General features: G+C 45.4%; 8 non-coding genes across 8 annotated transcripts; 4 read left to right on the forward strand and 4 right to left on the reverse strand.

The window, feature by feature from the left end:
- Positions 1-3376: 3376 nt before the first annotated feature.
- Positions 3377-3539, reverse strand: LOC135031468 (U1 spliceosomal RNA). The gene has a single exon (XR_010227171.1). It is a non-coding gene; the product is annotated as a U1 spliceosomal RNA (small nuclear RNA).
- Positions 3540-3683: 144 nt separating this feature from the next.
- On the forward strand, positions 3684-3799 carry LOC135031452 (U5 spliceosomal RNA). The gene has a single exon (XR_010227156.1). It is a non-coding gene; the product is annotated as a U5 spliceosomal RNA (small nuclear RNA).
- A 270-nt stretch (positions 3800-4069) lies between these two features.
- LOC135031465 (U5 spliceosomal RNA) lies at positions 4070-4185 on the forward strand. Its single transcript, XR_010227168.1, has one exon. It is a non-coding gene; the product is annotated as a U5 spliceosomal RNA (small nuclear RNA).
- A 286-nt stretch (positions 4186-4471) lies between these two features.
- LOC135031447 (U5 spliceosomal RNA) lies at positions 4472-4587 on the forward strand. The gene has a single exon (XR_010227151.1). It is a non-coding gene; the product is annotated as a U5 spliceosomal RNA (small nuclear RNA).
- A 275-nt stretch (positions 4588-4862) lies between these two features.
- LOC135031467 (U5 spliceosomal RNA) lies at positions 4863-4978 on the forward strand. Its single transcript, XR_010227170.1, has one exon. It is a non-coding gene; the product is annotated as a U5 spliceosomal RNA (small nuclear RNA).
- A 5168-nt stretch (positions 4979-10146) lies between these two features.
- LOC135031415 (U1 spliceosomal RNA) lies at positions 10147-10310 on the reverse strand. The gene has a single exon (XR_010227128.1). It is a non-coding gene; the product is annotated as a U1 spliceosomal RNA (small nuclear RNA).
- A 152-nt stretch (positions 10311-10462) lies between these two features.
- Positions 10463-10626, reverse strand: LOC135031479 (U1 spliceosomal RNA). Its single transcript, XR_010227182.1, has one exon. It is a non-coding gene; the product is annotated as a U1 spliceosomal RNA (small nuclear RNA).
- A 670-nt stretch (positions 10627-11296) lies between these two features.
- Positions 11297-11459, reverse strand: LOC135031422 (U1 spliceosomal RNA). Its single transcript, XR_010227132.1, has one exon. It is a non-coding gene; the product is annotated as a U1 spliceosomal RNA (small nuclear RNA).
- Positions 11460-15071: the final 3612 nt, after the last annotated feature.

Here is a 15071-nt window from a genome sequence, read left to right on the forward strand (position 1 = left end):
GTCTGGAGGAGGGGCATAGAGGGAGGAGCCAGTTCACACCCTTTGAAAGTCTTAAAGTGCCCATGTCTCTTGCGGATCCCGTCTATACCCCATGGTTCTTAATGTGACCCCAGCATCCTCTACGGACTAAGAGAAAAGGATGCCCTTGCGCACTATCCTGACTTCTCCTCCCGTCTGCTTACTTTGTGCCTTCCAACGCACAATGCGAACTACAGGTGGTGCTGCAGGGCCCACACCCTTTTACTTGCCTTACAGAACAGCTCTGGAGCTGTTACAGTGCCCAGCTGCTGCAAGAAATCAGCTTGAATGCTTCAGGGGATGGGGCATGGCCAACATGAGCCCCACACCAAAGGAGGGTGGGGGTGTTTAATGCGAACTAGGGGTCATCCAAGCACCGCAAAAGGCCGCCATGCCCTGCATGCCCCTTTTCTCTTTTCATATGCAGATGAGGGTTCCAGCCAACTTTGGCCCACATCTTGGATGACATCACCGTATGCAAATCCGTCTTCTGCAGACCTTCCCCCAGGAATGCTTGTACTAGTTGTTGCATATGGTTTGATATTTGATGGTGCTTCAATATTAGGCAGCCTTCCACCCTCCCATGTTCATCTGAACAGATGTGGTCTCCCTGCAGTTGTTGTCCCCAGACGAGAGTTCCCTTGTGCGTCCTCAGTTGAATCTCCTTAACTTGACGGGGGAGGGGCTGCCCGAGCAGCCACCCTCCCCAGCCCTATCCCAACTCATACTTATTTTGCATATGAGATCTCTTGATCATGAAGATTGTTCTCACAGGGTGAGGTTCATCCATTATATTTTAAAATAGGAAGGTACAAATTACATATTTGAATTGCATCTATGTGCTGGATTCAAATGTCCCCCCCCCCCCCCCTTCCTTTCTCAATTGTGCCCGTCAGCAGCTATTCTAAGGTTGCTGCCAATGGGTGTGACACATTAATTTCTTCTGTGGGGTACACTGGACTCCACAAGGATTCACATTGGGGTGTAGAGTAGGATCTTGATCTGAGGCACCAACCGGCTCAAAGCTTTTGACTGTTCCCAAGATGCTCAGCGCATCCTCCTCTATAACCCCGCTTCCATGAACAGGGAGCTCAGTTTGTAGTTGGTGCCTTCAGTAGCAGGCCACTTAACAGGGGCCTGCCTCAGGCAGCCTATTCTTAGCTATTAATTTTGACAAGAAAAGAAGAACTTGTTTTATGAGAATCTACAAGGGCTGCAGCAGGCTAGGTCTAATAGACATCTTTACTGCAGCTTCATCACTCCCAGCGGCGCTGTATACTCCCGTGCCCTGGTTGCTGGGTCACTGCAGCGGAGGCTCCAGTTTCTTCCTAAGGTCAGTCACACACACACCGCCCTTCCGGATCACGAGGCCGCTGATGAAGGGGAGCGTGGCCGTAGGGGGTGGACCGTGTGCGCACTGGCGTGGACACTGATTACTGGGCAGCCGCTCCACTAGCCACCAGGTACAGTTAAGGAGCACAGGTCTGGGAGTTTTACTCCTATATTAACCCAATTTTGTACTGCCCGCAGCGCATTGTGATAGGTAATAGGGCCTGATTCAGGTTGGAATGCAATCACAATAAGCGATCCAACTGCAAAAATTGCTAACAGCATACGCATGTGCCTGCATTTTCTGCGGCACCCCGCAGAGAATGCGATCGCCTCTGCCTGTCAATCGGGGCGGGGGGGGGAGAGGGGGGTCAGCAACACTCCATTTCCAAGTCAGGGATGGAGCGGTGCGGGGGCAAGGCTTCAAAATGGGGTCTGCAACGGAGGAGACACAGGGGGCGTGGTCACAGCGGCTGTATGACATCACATTCAGCCGCTGTGATCACAAAAATGGTGGCGGCTTCCTGCGCGCACATACAGTCTGCACCAGCAGGAGGCTACACCATTTTTTATGATCACGCTGAACTGCAGTGCGACTGCAATTACAGCATGGTCAAGAATGGAGGCGTCATGCTGGGTGGCCATGCCCTGTCACTGTGCAGGAGCCAGCACCGCACACACACTAGTCCCCGGGTGCAGCCCCCAACCCCCGGGACACCCGGAGCAACAAAATGTAGATTCAGGCCACCAGGCCACGCCCCTACCTATGAAACCATGCCTCCTTTTTACCATTGCGCTGCTTATCTGCGCGCACTGCATTACAATCTCCTTCGCCACCTCTCTGGGTGTCACCAGTGATAGTGACACCTCTGCCATGCTTGTAGCAGCTGGTCCTAAGATCTACGCCTCAAGCCCTGAGTGTTTGCCCTTGTGACTTGTTGATCATCATAGCGAAGCAGATGCTTACAGAAAACTGCAGGGGCTTAGATTGAAAATAAAAAAATTGATGGGTATAAGGTAGAGAGGAGCGGGTTCGGTTCTCCGAGAACCGAATTCCCGACGAACTCCACGTGGTTTACACTGGTCCGAGGCAGGCTCGGTTGTTCCCGCCTGACTCGGAAAACCTGAACAAGGGAAAATGTCATCATCCCGCTGTCGGATTCTCTCGAGATTCGGATTCCATATAAAGAGCTGCGCGTTGCCGCCATTTTTACTCGTGCATTGAAGAGAGAGCGGAGAGGACGTGGCTATGTTCTCTCAGTGGAAATCTCAATATCAGTGCTCAGTATCAGTGGTTACTTATTGCTGCTCAGTAATACTAGTAGTGTGTCTCTCCTGCTCAGTGTCAGTTCTCAGTAGTATCCTCATCAGTGCTCAGTATCACTGCTCATTGTCTTGTGCTGCATTGTGGTGCTCAGCATACTACAGTACATTACTAATAGTCCAGTGCTGCATCTTGCTGCTCAGTGTCAGTTCTAGTATCCTCATCAGTGCTCACTATCACTGCTCATTACATTGTGGTGTTCTGTATACTACAGTAACATAGTAATATAGTAACATATAGTAACATAGTTTTTGAGGTTGAATAGAGGCAAATTGCCCATCGTGTTCAACCTGTTTTAAGTTGTGATGATTCTACATACTTGCTGAATAATGTTTTATGACTAGTTAGCTACTATAACTCATGTTACCCCCGGATTAACCATGTTGATATTTTAAGTATTATAACCTTAGATAGCTTTTTCATTCAGAAATGTATCCATTCCTTTTTTAAATCCAATTACAGAGTCCGCCATTACCACCTTCCCTGGCAGGGAATTCCACATCCTGATTGCCCTAACAGTGAAGATCATAGTATCTCACCTGGCAGGTAAGTAGGAGTTGGGCTAGAGCTGTGGAGGATTGCTGCTCGGGCACCCCCTGTCAAGTGAAGGAGATCCAACTGAGGCAGCACAAGGGAACTCTCGAAAGAAGAACAAGGCTAGAGGAAGATCTGAGACAAAGAAATCTGACTTTTACCAGAGCTGACCAGAGGAAAGCACAAACACAGTCCCCCACTACCACAAATAATGCAGTCGAGTTTCCCACATTGGGGAAATCACAGGGGTCAGCATACCCAGAATGCAATGAATGAACCTCACCCTGGGAGAACAATCTTCATGACCATGGTATCTCCTATGCAAAATAAGTATGATTTGGGATAGGGCTGGGGAGGGCCGCTGCTCAGGCACATCTCTGTCAAGTAAAGGAGATTCAACTGAGGCAGCACAAGGGAACTCTCATCTGGGGACAACAACTGCAGGGAGAACACATATTTTCAGATGAAAATCTTGGTCATGCTCTGGCTTCTCTTCAGAACGAACAAATCTTTCGCCTTTTACTAAAGATTTCCGTGGAGAGGAGCAAAACTGAGTTTTACCTCAATTTTTGCATGCCCCATCTTTTTGGATTTTCTTTTATCGGTTTAAAGATAGAATGAGTGTGCTTTAATGAAAGCTCATTTGCATAGAAATTACAGTAAATGTTTGTTTCTTTTCAAACAGAACTTTCTTGACCATGCTACTTGCTTGAAAGATCTGGGAGCACATGGAATACAGTACAAACCATGCTTATAGCAAGGAGAAGCCAGGTGAGAAATCTGCTTTCTTTCAAATTGGGCGCTCACTTTGATCTGAATGAGGACTGCTGGCATGGCACTCAGGCGACAGGTGGAATCTTGGTCATGCTCTGGTTTCTCTTCAGAATGAACAAATCTTTCGCCATTTATTAAAGATTTCCGTGGAGAGGAGCAAAACTGAGTTTTATCTCAATTTTTGCATGCCCCATATTATTGGGGTTTCTTTTATCAGTTTAAGGACAGAATGAGTGTGCTTTCTTGTTGGCTTTAATGTAAGTTTATTTGTATAACAATGACAGTAAATGTCTGTTTCTTTTCAAACAGAACTTTCTTGACCATGCTACTTGCTTGAAAGATCTGGGAGCACATGGAAAAGAGTACAAACCATGCTTATAGCAAGGGGAAGCCTGGTGAGAAATCTGCTTTCTTTCTTTCAAATTGGGTGCTCACTTTGAGCTGAATGAGGACTGCTGGCATGGCACTCAGGCGACAGGTGGAATCTTGGTCATGCTCTGGTTTCTCTTCAGAACGAACAAATCTTTCGCCTTTTACTAAAGATTTCCGTGGAGAGGAGCAAAACTGAGTTTTATCTCAAATTTTGCATTCCCCATCTTATTGGGGTTTTATTTTATCTGTTTAAAGATAGAACGAGTGTGCTTTAATGTAAGCTCATTTGCATAGAAATGACAGTAAATGTTTGTTTCTTTTCAAACAGAACTTTCTTGACTATACTAATTGCTTGAAAGATCTGGGAACACATGGAAAAGAGTACAAACCATGTTTATAGCTAGGGGAAGCCTGGTGAGAAATCTGCTATCTTTCTTTCAAATTGGGTGCTCACTTTGAGCTCAATGAGAACTGCTGGCATGGCACTCAGGCGACAGGTGGAATCTTGGTCATGCTCTGGTTTCTCTTCAGAACTAACAAATATTTCGCCTTTTATTAAAGATTTCCGTGGAGAGGAGCAAAACTGAGTTTTATCTCAATTTTTGCATGCCCCATATTATTGGGGTTTCTTTTATCAGTTTAAAGACAGAACGAGTGTGCTTTCTTGTTAGCTTTAATGTAAGTTGCCATAGATGCAGTGAAACACACGTGTAGGGCACGGCGTGTCCGCGTGTAATTGACTCATGTGAAATGTTATAAAACAAAAATATATGATTATGATGTTAGCTGTTAGTCTCCACTAATAGGGAATAGAAGCTGAGCTATAAGAAAGGAATACACTAGATATGATGTCACTTAGCAGATACAATGTCTAAAGTGCATACAGATAGCTACTAATAACTCTTGATAAGAAAGTATATCAGTGTGGGTATATTTATATGATGGGATATTCGGACTAGTGAATATATATCACTCCTGCTGTCCAGATTGGCAATAACCAGACAATTATGATAAGAGTAGAGATGTCACATGGGCTGCTATAGATATTAATTTAATGCTGTATGTGTCATTTGTTACAAATGGATACATTTTCTATGAGTCAGCCTAGCAGCTGCATGTTCTAACAGAACACTATCCTCACACAGAATCTGCTAACCTTGAGATAACTAAATGACAGTGTGTAACAGTCTCTTTACTATAAGACTGTTACAAAGTAATATATATATTTGAAGTCAGTCTAGCAGCTGTGTGTTCCAGCAGTTTATAAGACAAAGAAAATCTCCTATTGTGGAATCTAGACACATGGGACTGCTGGCCTGTGTCATACTATTTCTATGTAATACCAGTAACATGTATATAACTGTTACATAATTGTTACAAATGGATAAATCTTTGAGTCAGCCTAGCAGCTGCATGTCCTAACAGGACACCATAAATCCTTTACAGTGTAACAAATTGATTGGTAACACTTAAAGGCTGGAGAGCAGTTATATGCCTTACTAGCATACTCAATATACCACATTATTACACCAGTTACCACGATTATTGACAGCGCATTTGATATATTATATTACCCTCACACTGAGTCTGTTTACCTTTAGATAACTAAGTGACCGAATATGTAACAGTTTCTCTATCATAAGACTGTTACAAAGTGAGATAGATATATTTGGAAGTCAGTCAAACAGCTGTGTGTTTCAGCGGTTTATAAGAAAATTCCTCATTGTGGAATCTGGACCACTAAGGGTTATTATATATATAGCACATGGAATTGCCACATCTCCCTATATGATAATTTCATTACACTGTAACATAATAAGAATTAACTCTTTAACAGTGTAAATAGAGAGTAATGAATCTCTGACACATGGAATATATTATTTCTTAGATGAATTGGATAAACCATTATGACAGACACTTTGCTTCCTAATAAGAATTGAGGTGGCTATACCTCTAAGGAAAGCATTATTGCCTACGCCTAGATCAGATTAAATAAGATCTGGCTGAATATATGAAGGAAGGTTGCTATTTATATGAGAATTGGAATTGCTATATTCCTTAAGGCAACCCCACCGATTGATATATGTTGTCAATTAAGTATATCTGAACGGCTATATCTGGACCAGATTTAATAAGATCTGGCTGATTATATGAAGGAGGGCTGCTATTTATATTGGAATTGCCATATTCCTTAAGGCAACCGCACCTGTTGGTATATCTCGCCAATTAACTATATCTAAACAGCTAAATTAAAGCTATTCATCATTTTTTTAGTTTGGATATTAATAAATATGATCTTTCCATGATGCATAGAGATTTCCCTATCAAGTGATTCCTTATCCGATATAGAAAGCTATCCCCCTGTGGTATTGAATTTAGGAATATAGTCTTAGGGGACACAGAGAAATAAGTGATCCCCATCTACCTAAGCACCCCACAAATTGGAGGTTAGCTTACCGGTTATACTCAATCACCCCCACAAATTCGCCAATGGGGATGGCTTCCCGGGAGGTAACCCCTATTGAGTGAAGGGAGTATATAGGATACGACCCAGTGGTACCTGACGACATAGATACTAACAGCTATTTAATAACATTACGCTAGAAAGTGATTATTAGCAACATATATATCTATATAAACAACCCCGCCAGGGTTGTGCCTTCAAAAATAATCACACACGGACACGCTTTTTAAACCTTTTTTTCACATCTCTTTATTCTTCTTATGCACATGTATGTTAGTTCTGTGATTTTAACCTTTATGTTTCACTGCAGTTTGGGATAATAATATTAATATTTATCCAATTTTAATACATACTTAATAAAGGTTATATTTTATGATTCATTCATTCTGTCCAGTGCGTCAACAGTGCAGATTTCTTCTTGTTTTTTCTCCCAAATTCTATAACAATGACAGTAAATGTTGTTTCTTTTCAAACAGAACTTTCTTGACCATGCTACTTGCTTGAAAGATCTGGGAGCACATGGAAAACAGTACAAACCATGCAGTATCACAAGAGCCTTTATTTGATCTTTCATGAAGATAGAGCAGAATTGAGGACACGTCAACAATTTCTGCCGAAGGTGGTTCATCTTTCCACATGGTGCCTTTGGCCACTGACACCTTCGTTGAGTCAAAGTCTCTGGCTGTGGTCAGAACTTTGAAAATTTATGTCACCAGAACGGTTCAGATTAGGAAAACAGAGGCTCTGTTTGTCCTGTATGCTCCCAACAGGATTGGGTGTCCTGCTTCCATGTAGACCATTATGCGCTGGATCTGTGGTAAGATTCAGCATGCTCATTCCATGGCAGGATTGCCGTTACTGAATTAGGTGAAGACCCATTCTACTAGAAAGGTGGGTTCATCCTGGGCAGCTGGTCGGGGAGTCTCGGCATTGCAACTTTGCCGAGCAGCTATTTAGTAAACACTTTTGCTAAGTTTTACAAGTTTGATACCTTGGCTGATGATAACCTCAAGTTGGGTCATTCGGTGCTGCAGAGTCGTACGCACTCTCCCACCCGTTCAAGAGCTTTGGTATAACCCCATGGTTCTTAATGTGACCCCAGCATCCTCTAGGTCGTATGAGAAAATAGGATTTTAATACCTACCGGTAAATCCTTTTCTCTTAGTCCGTAGAGGATGCTGGGCACCCGTCCCAGTCCATACTGTGTCTGCAGTTATTACTTGTGGTTATACACATGTTATGTTATGGTTCTGGTCAGCTTTTTGCTGCAATTGTTCATGCCGTTGGCTTGTGTTCTGTTGAATGCCACGTTCTGCGGCATGCTTAAGGTGTGAGCTGGTAAGATGCTCACCTTAGTTTAACAATAAATCCTTTCCTCGAAATGTCCGTCTCCCTGGGCACAGTTCCTATAACTGGAGTCTGGAGGAGGGGCATAGAGGGAGGAGCCAGTTCACACCCTTTGAAAGTCTTAAAGTGCCCATGTCTCTTGCGGATCCCGTCTATACCCCATGGTTCTTAATGTGACCCCAGCATCCTCTACGGACTAAGAGAAAAGGATGCCCTTGCGCACTATCCTGACTTCTCCTCCCGTCTGCTTACTTTGTGCCTTCCAACGCACAATGCGTACTACAGGTGGTGCTGCAGGGCCCACACCCTTTTACTTGCCTTACAGAACAGCTCTGGAGCTGTTACAGTGCCCAGCTGCTGCAAGAAATCAGCTTGAATGCTTCAGGGGATGGGGCATGGCCAACATGAGCCCCACACCAAAGGAGGGTGGGGGTGTTTAATGCGAACTAGGGGTCATCCAAGCACCGCAAAAGGCCGCCATGCCCTGCATGCCCCTTTTCTCTTTTCATATGCAGATGAGGGTTCCAGCCAACTTTGGCCCACATCTTGGAAGCCTTGCCCCCGCACCGCTCCATCCCTGACTTGGAAATGGAGTGTTGCTGACCCCCCTCTCCCCCCCCGCCCCGATTGACAGGCAAAGGCGATCGCATTCTCTGCGGGGTGCCGCAGAAAATGCAGGCACATGCGTATGCTGTTAGCAATTTTTGCAGTTGGATCGCTTATTGTGATTGCATTCCAACCTGAATCAGGCCCTATTACCTATCACAATGCGCTGCGGGCAGTACAAAATTGGGTTAATATAGGAGTAAAACTCCCAGACCTGTGCTCCTTAACTGTACCTGGTGGCTAGTGGAGCGGCTGCCCAGTAATCAGTGTCCACGCCAGTGCGCACACGGTCCACCCCCTACGGCCACGCTCCCCTTCATCAGCGGCCTCGTGATCCGGAAGGGCGGTGTGTGTGTGACTGACCTTAGGAAGAAACTGGAGCCTCCGCTGCAGTGACCCAGCAACCAGGGCACGGGAGTATACAGCGCCGCTGGGAGTGATGAAGCTGCAGTAAAGATGTCTATTAGACCTAGCCTGCTGCAGCCCTTGTAGATTCTCATAAAACAAGTTCTTCTTTTCTTGTCAAAATTAATAGCTAAGAATAGGCTGCCTGAGGCAGGCCCCTGTTAAGTGGCCTGCTACTGAAGGCACCAACTACAAACTGAGCTCCCTGTTCATGGAAGCGGGGTTATAGAGGAGGATGCGCTGAGCATCTTGGGAACAGTCAAAAGCTTTGAGCCGGTTGGTGCCTCAGATCAAGTTCCTACTCTACACCCCAATGTGAATCCTTGTGGAGTCCTGTGTACCCCTCCCCCGTCAAGTTAAGGAGATTCAACTGAGGACGCACAAGGGAACTCTCGTCTGGGGACAACAACTGCAGGGAGACCACATCTGTTCAGATGAACATGGGAGGGTGGAAGGCTGCCTAATATTGAAGCACCATCAAATATCAAACCATATGCAACAACTAGTACAAGCATTCCTGGGGGAAGGTCTGCAGAAGACGGATTTGCATACGGTGATGTCATCCAAGCAGTGGGCCAAAGTTGGCTGGAACCCTCATCTGCATATGAAAAGAGAAAAGGGGTATGCAGGGCATGGCGGCCTTTTGCGGCGCTTGGATGACCCTTAGTTCGCATTAAACACCTCCACCCTCCGTCGGTGTGGGGCTCATGTTGGCTATGCCCCAGCCCCTGAAGCATTCAAGCTGATTTCTTGCAGCAGCTGGGCACTGTAACAGCTCCAGAGCTGCTCTGTAAGGCAAGTAAAAGGGTGTTGGCCCTGCAGCACTACCTGTAGTTTGCATTGTGCGTTGGAAGGCACAAAGTAAGCAGACAGGAGAAGTCAGGAGAGTGCACAAGGGCAAGGGCAGGGGCTCAAGAAAAGAGAAGTGGAAACAGACAGCAAACTAGGCTGGAGAGAGACCTGAGACAAAGAGATCTGAATTATACGAGTAGCCGACCAGAGGAAACACAAATTATGTAGTCAAGTGTCCCACATTTGGGGAAATCGTAGGAGCAGCACACCCAGAGTGCAATGGGTGAGCCTTGCCCTGGGAGAAGCACCTTCCTGATCATAGTATCTCACCTGGCAGGTAAGTAGGAGTTGGGCTAGAGCTGGGGAGGGTCGCTGCTCGGGCACCCCCCTGTCAAGTGAAGGAAATCCAACTGAGGCAGCACAAGGAAACTCTCAAAAAAAGAACAAGGCTAGAGGAAGATCTGAGACAAAGAAATCTGACTTTTACCAGAGCTGACCAGAGGAAAGCACAAACACAGTCCCCCACTACCACAAATAATGCAGTCGAGTTTCCCACATTTGGGGAAATCACAGGGGTCAGCATACCCAGAATGCAATGAATGAACCTCACCCTGGAAGAACAATCTTCATGACCATGGTATCTCCTATGCAAAATAAGTATGATTTGGGATAGGGCTGGGGAGGGCCGCTGCTCAGGCACATCTCTGTCAAGTAAAGGAGATTCAACTGAGGCAGCACAAGAGAACTCTCATCTGGGGACAACAACTGCAGGGAGAACACATATTTTCAGATGAACATGGGAGAGCAGAAGGCTGCCTAATACTGAAGCACCCCAAACAACAAACCAAATGCAACAACTAGTACAAGCATTCCTGGGGGAAGGTCTGCAGAAGACGTATTTGCATACGGTGATGTCATCCAAGCAGTGGGCCAAAGTTGGCTGGAACCCTCATCTGCATATGAAAAGAGAAAAGGGGTATGCAGGGCATGGCGGCCTTTTGCGGCGCTTGGATGACCCTTAGTTCGCATTAAACACCTCCACCCTCCGTCGGTGTGGGGCTCATGTTGGCTATGCCCCAGCCCCTGAAGCATTCAAGCTGATTTCTTGCAGCAGCTGGGCACTGTAACAGCTCCAGAGCTGCTCTGAAAGGCAAGTAAAAGGGTGTGGGCCCTGCAGCACTACCTGTAGTTTGCATTGTGCGTTGGAAGGCACAAAGTAAGCAGACAGGAGAAGTCAGGAGAGTGCACAAGGGCATAGAAGGCAGCGGCTCAAGAAAAGAGAAGTGGAAACAGACAGCAAACTAGGCTGGAGAGAGACCTGAGACAAAGAGATCTGAATTATACGAGAGCCGACCAGGGGAAACACAAATTATGCAGTCAAGTTTCCCACATTTGGGGAAATCGCAGGAGCAGCACACCCAGAGTGCAATGGGTGAGCCTTGCCCTGGGAGAAGCACCTTCATGATCATAGTATCTCACCTGGCAGTTATGTAGGAGTTGGGCTAGAGCTGGGGAGGGTCGCTGCTCGGGTACCCCCCTGTCAAGTGAAGGAGATCAAACTGAGGCAGCACAATGGAACTCTCGAAAGAAGAACAAGGCTAGAGGAAGATCTGAGACAAAGAAATCTGACTTTTACCAGAGCTGACCAGAGGAAAGCACAAACACAGTCCCCCACTACCACAAATAATGCAGTTGAGTTTCCCACATTTGGGGAAATCACAGAGGTGTCGAAGTCAGAAAAATGTCTTAATGCACACTGCCATATTTGCACCGCACACTGGTCCGTGCTGCGCATGCGTACGCTCTCCCGTGGAAGCGCATACCCGCAATAGCGTGCACTCGCACGCGCAGTATGCGCATTTACGGTAGAGTTTATGTGATCGTAGCGTGCGACTCATTCGTTACAAAAGTTCACAATTAATGTAGCTTATAGATCATGTTCCCCTCAATAGTTTCTGTAAGTTTGGTTTAGATAGAATGTCCCTGAGCGGAGGAATCCCTCTTTGTATTGCACGAAGGGTCTAACAGGAGTCATACAGCAGTGTTTGGTATCCATCGGAAGAGTATTTAATTAGCAATATTCCGGTGTTGGTTTGGAGCGTATTAATCGCTCGTGCGAATAGTTATGGACATAAGAAGTTTATGTCCATTTCTATTATTTACCCATACTCAGGTATGCGGCGGGAAACCCAGTTTTCCCACCCACCTGAGCTGTTTAAACTCAGCACAGCCCACCTGTATGAATCAACCTATGACCTTTGGTTACAGTACAGGGCCGAATTCCTGTGTCCAATAAACTGTAGGATTGTAGGGACTAGGAGATTGCATTGTGTGTGGGGCATAAATAGGCAGACCGACCACATCCAGCTCTCACTCTCTCATCAACGGTTATCTGCTGATAATCGGGAGCTGGATATCGAGGCGCAGGCGATCATACCCTTTGTGCGTAAGTTCTCTCCGTAATCATTGTCTTTCTGTGAGCCAATATCTCTCTTTCTCTCTCTATCTCTCTCTCTCCTCTTTTTCTCTTAAATACTTCGTAGTATTATTGTATTGTATTGTGTTAGACCAGGATAGCATTGTAGTTTATCCCTTAGTTAGGTGTTTGGTTAGGAAGTCTTTGTTATATTGTAGTGTATCATTTGTACTGTGTTACTCTTTTACAAGTATACTAGATATAATACAGATAATAGGCTTTGGAACCCTAAACCAGTATCAGTGTATTTACTATAGTGTTAAGTGTTCACTTGAGCGTCGGTGACGCTCAAACAGCTTTGTAGATAGTCAGGTCACACAAGGTTGCATTTACACCCTGTACTCACATTAAGGTATTCTGTGTGTTTCATCGGTATAAGGTTTAATATCAAGGTATAGTGTTGTGAGCGTCTGCATCGCTGGTGACCTCCTCGTGGTCTCGAGCGTATGCTACGCCATAGCGAATCTTTCCCCTAGACATAACCAATAACGTGTCCTGTGATCACTGGGCCGTGAGCGAACGTGACGCTTGAGCGTCTCGCCTACGGCTGAGCGATCGTTACGCAAATAGCGTATCATTACGATATTTCTTAAGTAAACAGCGTACAGTGTTCTTAGCTTCATAAAGGGTTGATTATACGACAAAGGAATTTAGCATTGTCAATTGCGGGCTCGTCCGGTCCTTTTCACATCTGCACTAGGTAGATCAGCGGACATTATCCCTCCAGCAAAGGGTGGGAGGTTGTCTCATAGTGCTGGCGGGATAAGCGTCTGCTTCGCTTAGGTAAAGAGTGCTGAAGGAATCCGGTAACCGGAAGTAAGAACAAAACGCTTGTGTCTTTTAAAACTGTTTATTTTTCTTTTGTCTTGCGTACGTACGCATATATCTGCATTTCTATTTCATTTTTCGTATATCACTATTCCTGTTTGCCAAATTTTATAGTTGATAGAAAGTGCTAAAAAGAGATTTTGCTGTTATTTAAAAGTAGAGGTAATAGTTAAAGTATAGAACAAACACACGGTTTGTCTGAGATACAAGGCAGTCAGTGTGGATTGCGGTAGATGATCAGGGATCATTTACATTGATAAAAATATATTGTGTTACGGTGGATCCTTTGCATTGCGTACACGTGTCGCTAACAAAGACTAGCGTACGCAATCCAAAAGGCAGACGCACGCAGCGTACACTACGCAACGTAGCGTCTGGTTACGCCCACGTAGCTCAAGTCACGAAAAGTTGAATTAGCGCAAAGCGATAATTAGCGCAAAGGCGATAAGTAACGCACAGCGGTAGATAACGCGACGCGGTAAATAACGCAAATCTATTTTTGGAAAATCTGAAATTTAGTTTAACAGATCCTGCTCCTAATTGGTAACACTCTTGGCCTGAAGACAATTTCTGCGCAGAAATAGATATAGAAACAAAGTGTACATGTGTTGAGTGAGTGTGTTTTGTATACAAAAGTTTATATAACTTTAAGGTGGAACCAAAAGGAAAGTCGGGTACTCGTTAAGGAACATACGTGTAAGTGACATATACGGTGGCCAGGGAGGCATCTCTGGTTAAATAATATTTGAGCATTAGAGTATAGCGGACCATAAGGTAACAAGACCAGGAGGTCATAAGGAACAAGACCAGGAGGTCGTAAGGTAAAAGGTCCGCTATAAAAGTCCAGTGGCACAACGCCTGGGGTGTTGGTGCAGAACCCATATAGGCCATACAAGCTCTGGTTGAAGGAATCGCAGCCGGAAACATCGATTCCATTGATCTTTCAGTACATGACAAGTAGTGCTCGTATACTGAACGATTGGACCGCACGTAATTGTGTGCAGTAGTTAGTAATCTGACCTAAATACCATTAGAGTAAAGTGGTCACAAACGCTATTTGTACATTCTGACGTGATTTGTGTAATTTTTTTTTTATTTTTGGAAGGGAAGTTCGCTGGTCACTCAGGGACTATCTAACAACCCCACCTTTACTGGAAAGAGTAAGTGTCCTGCGGGTAACCCTCATATGTTCCAGTAAACTGAAGGTTCCATAGGGGCCCTGTATCGAGTACGCCAGCACCACGTCGGTGTGATCAGGTCGTATTGGTCGAGGTGGGCGAGTGAGTGGGGTACTCGGTAAACCGCCACCGCCGGCCTACTGTGGAGTAATTTGGTTGTCTGAAAAGGCTTGCTGAAAACCTTGATACAGAAAATCCAAGGAGGACTAAGCAACACCTACAGACTATGGGGGCCAGTTGCTCAGGTAGGGGGCGATCAACCCTGGTTCAGGTTGATTCTGTGAACCGACCAGTTGGGTCGGCACGATATGTAATGTGTGAAAAATATGGAATTCACACCGAATCTTTATGTGATGAATGGGAGAGAATGACTGTACAAGACAGGGACAAGTTCCCAAGAATAGGTAGCTTCAGTCCAGAGGTGTTACAAAATTTAAGGAGGAGGATATGTCTCGTAAAATCAGCAAAGAGACGAATTCAGCATCATGATTATTTACAGTTATGGCACCAGGAAGGTGAGATACAGAGAGGTTTGGCTCTGGCGGCGGGATCTGGGGCAGTCAGGAAGTTGATTGCCACAGCTCCTCCCCCACCATACATTGCAGGAGAGAAGTTGATTGCGGA

The sequence above is a fragment of the Pseudophryne corroboree genome, unplaced genomic scaffold (assembly GCF_028390025.1).
Source record: "Pseudophryne corroboree isolate aPseCor3 unplaced genomic scaffold, aPseCor3.hap2 scaffold_515, whole genome shotgun sequence".
Taxonomy (NCBI): domain Eukaryota; kingdom Metazoa; phylum Chordata; class Amphibia; order Anura; family Myobatrachidae; genus Pseudophryne; species Pseudophryne corroboree.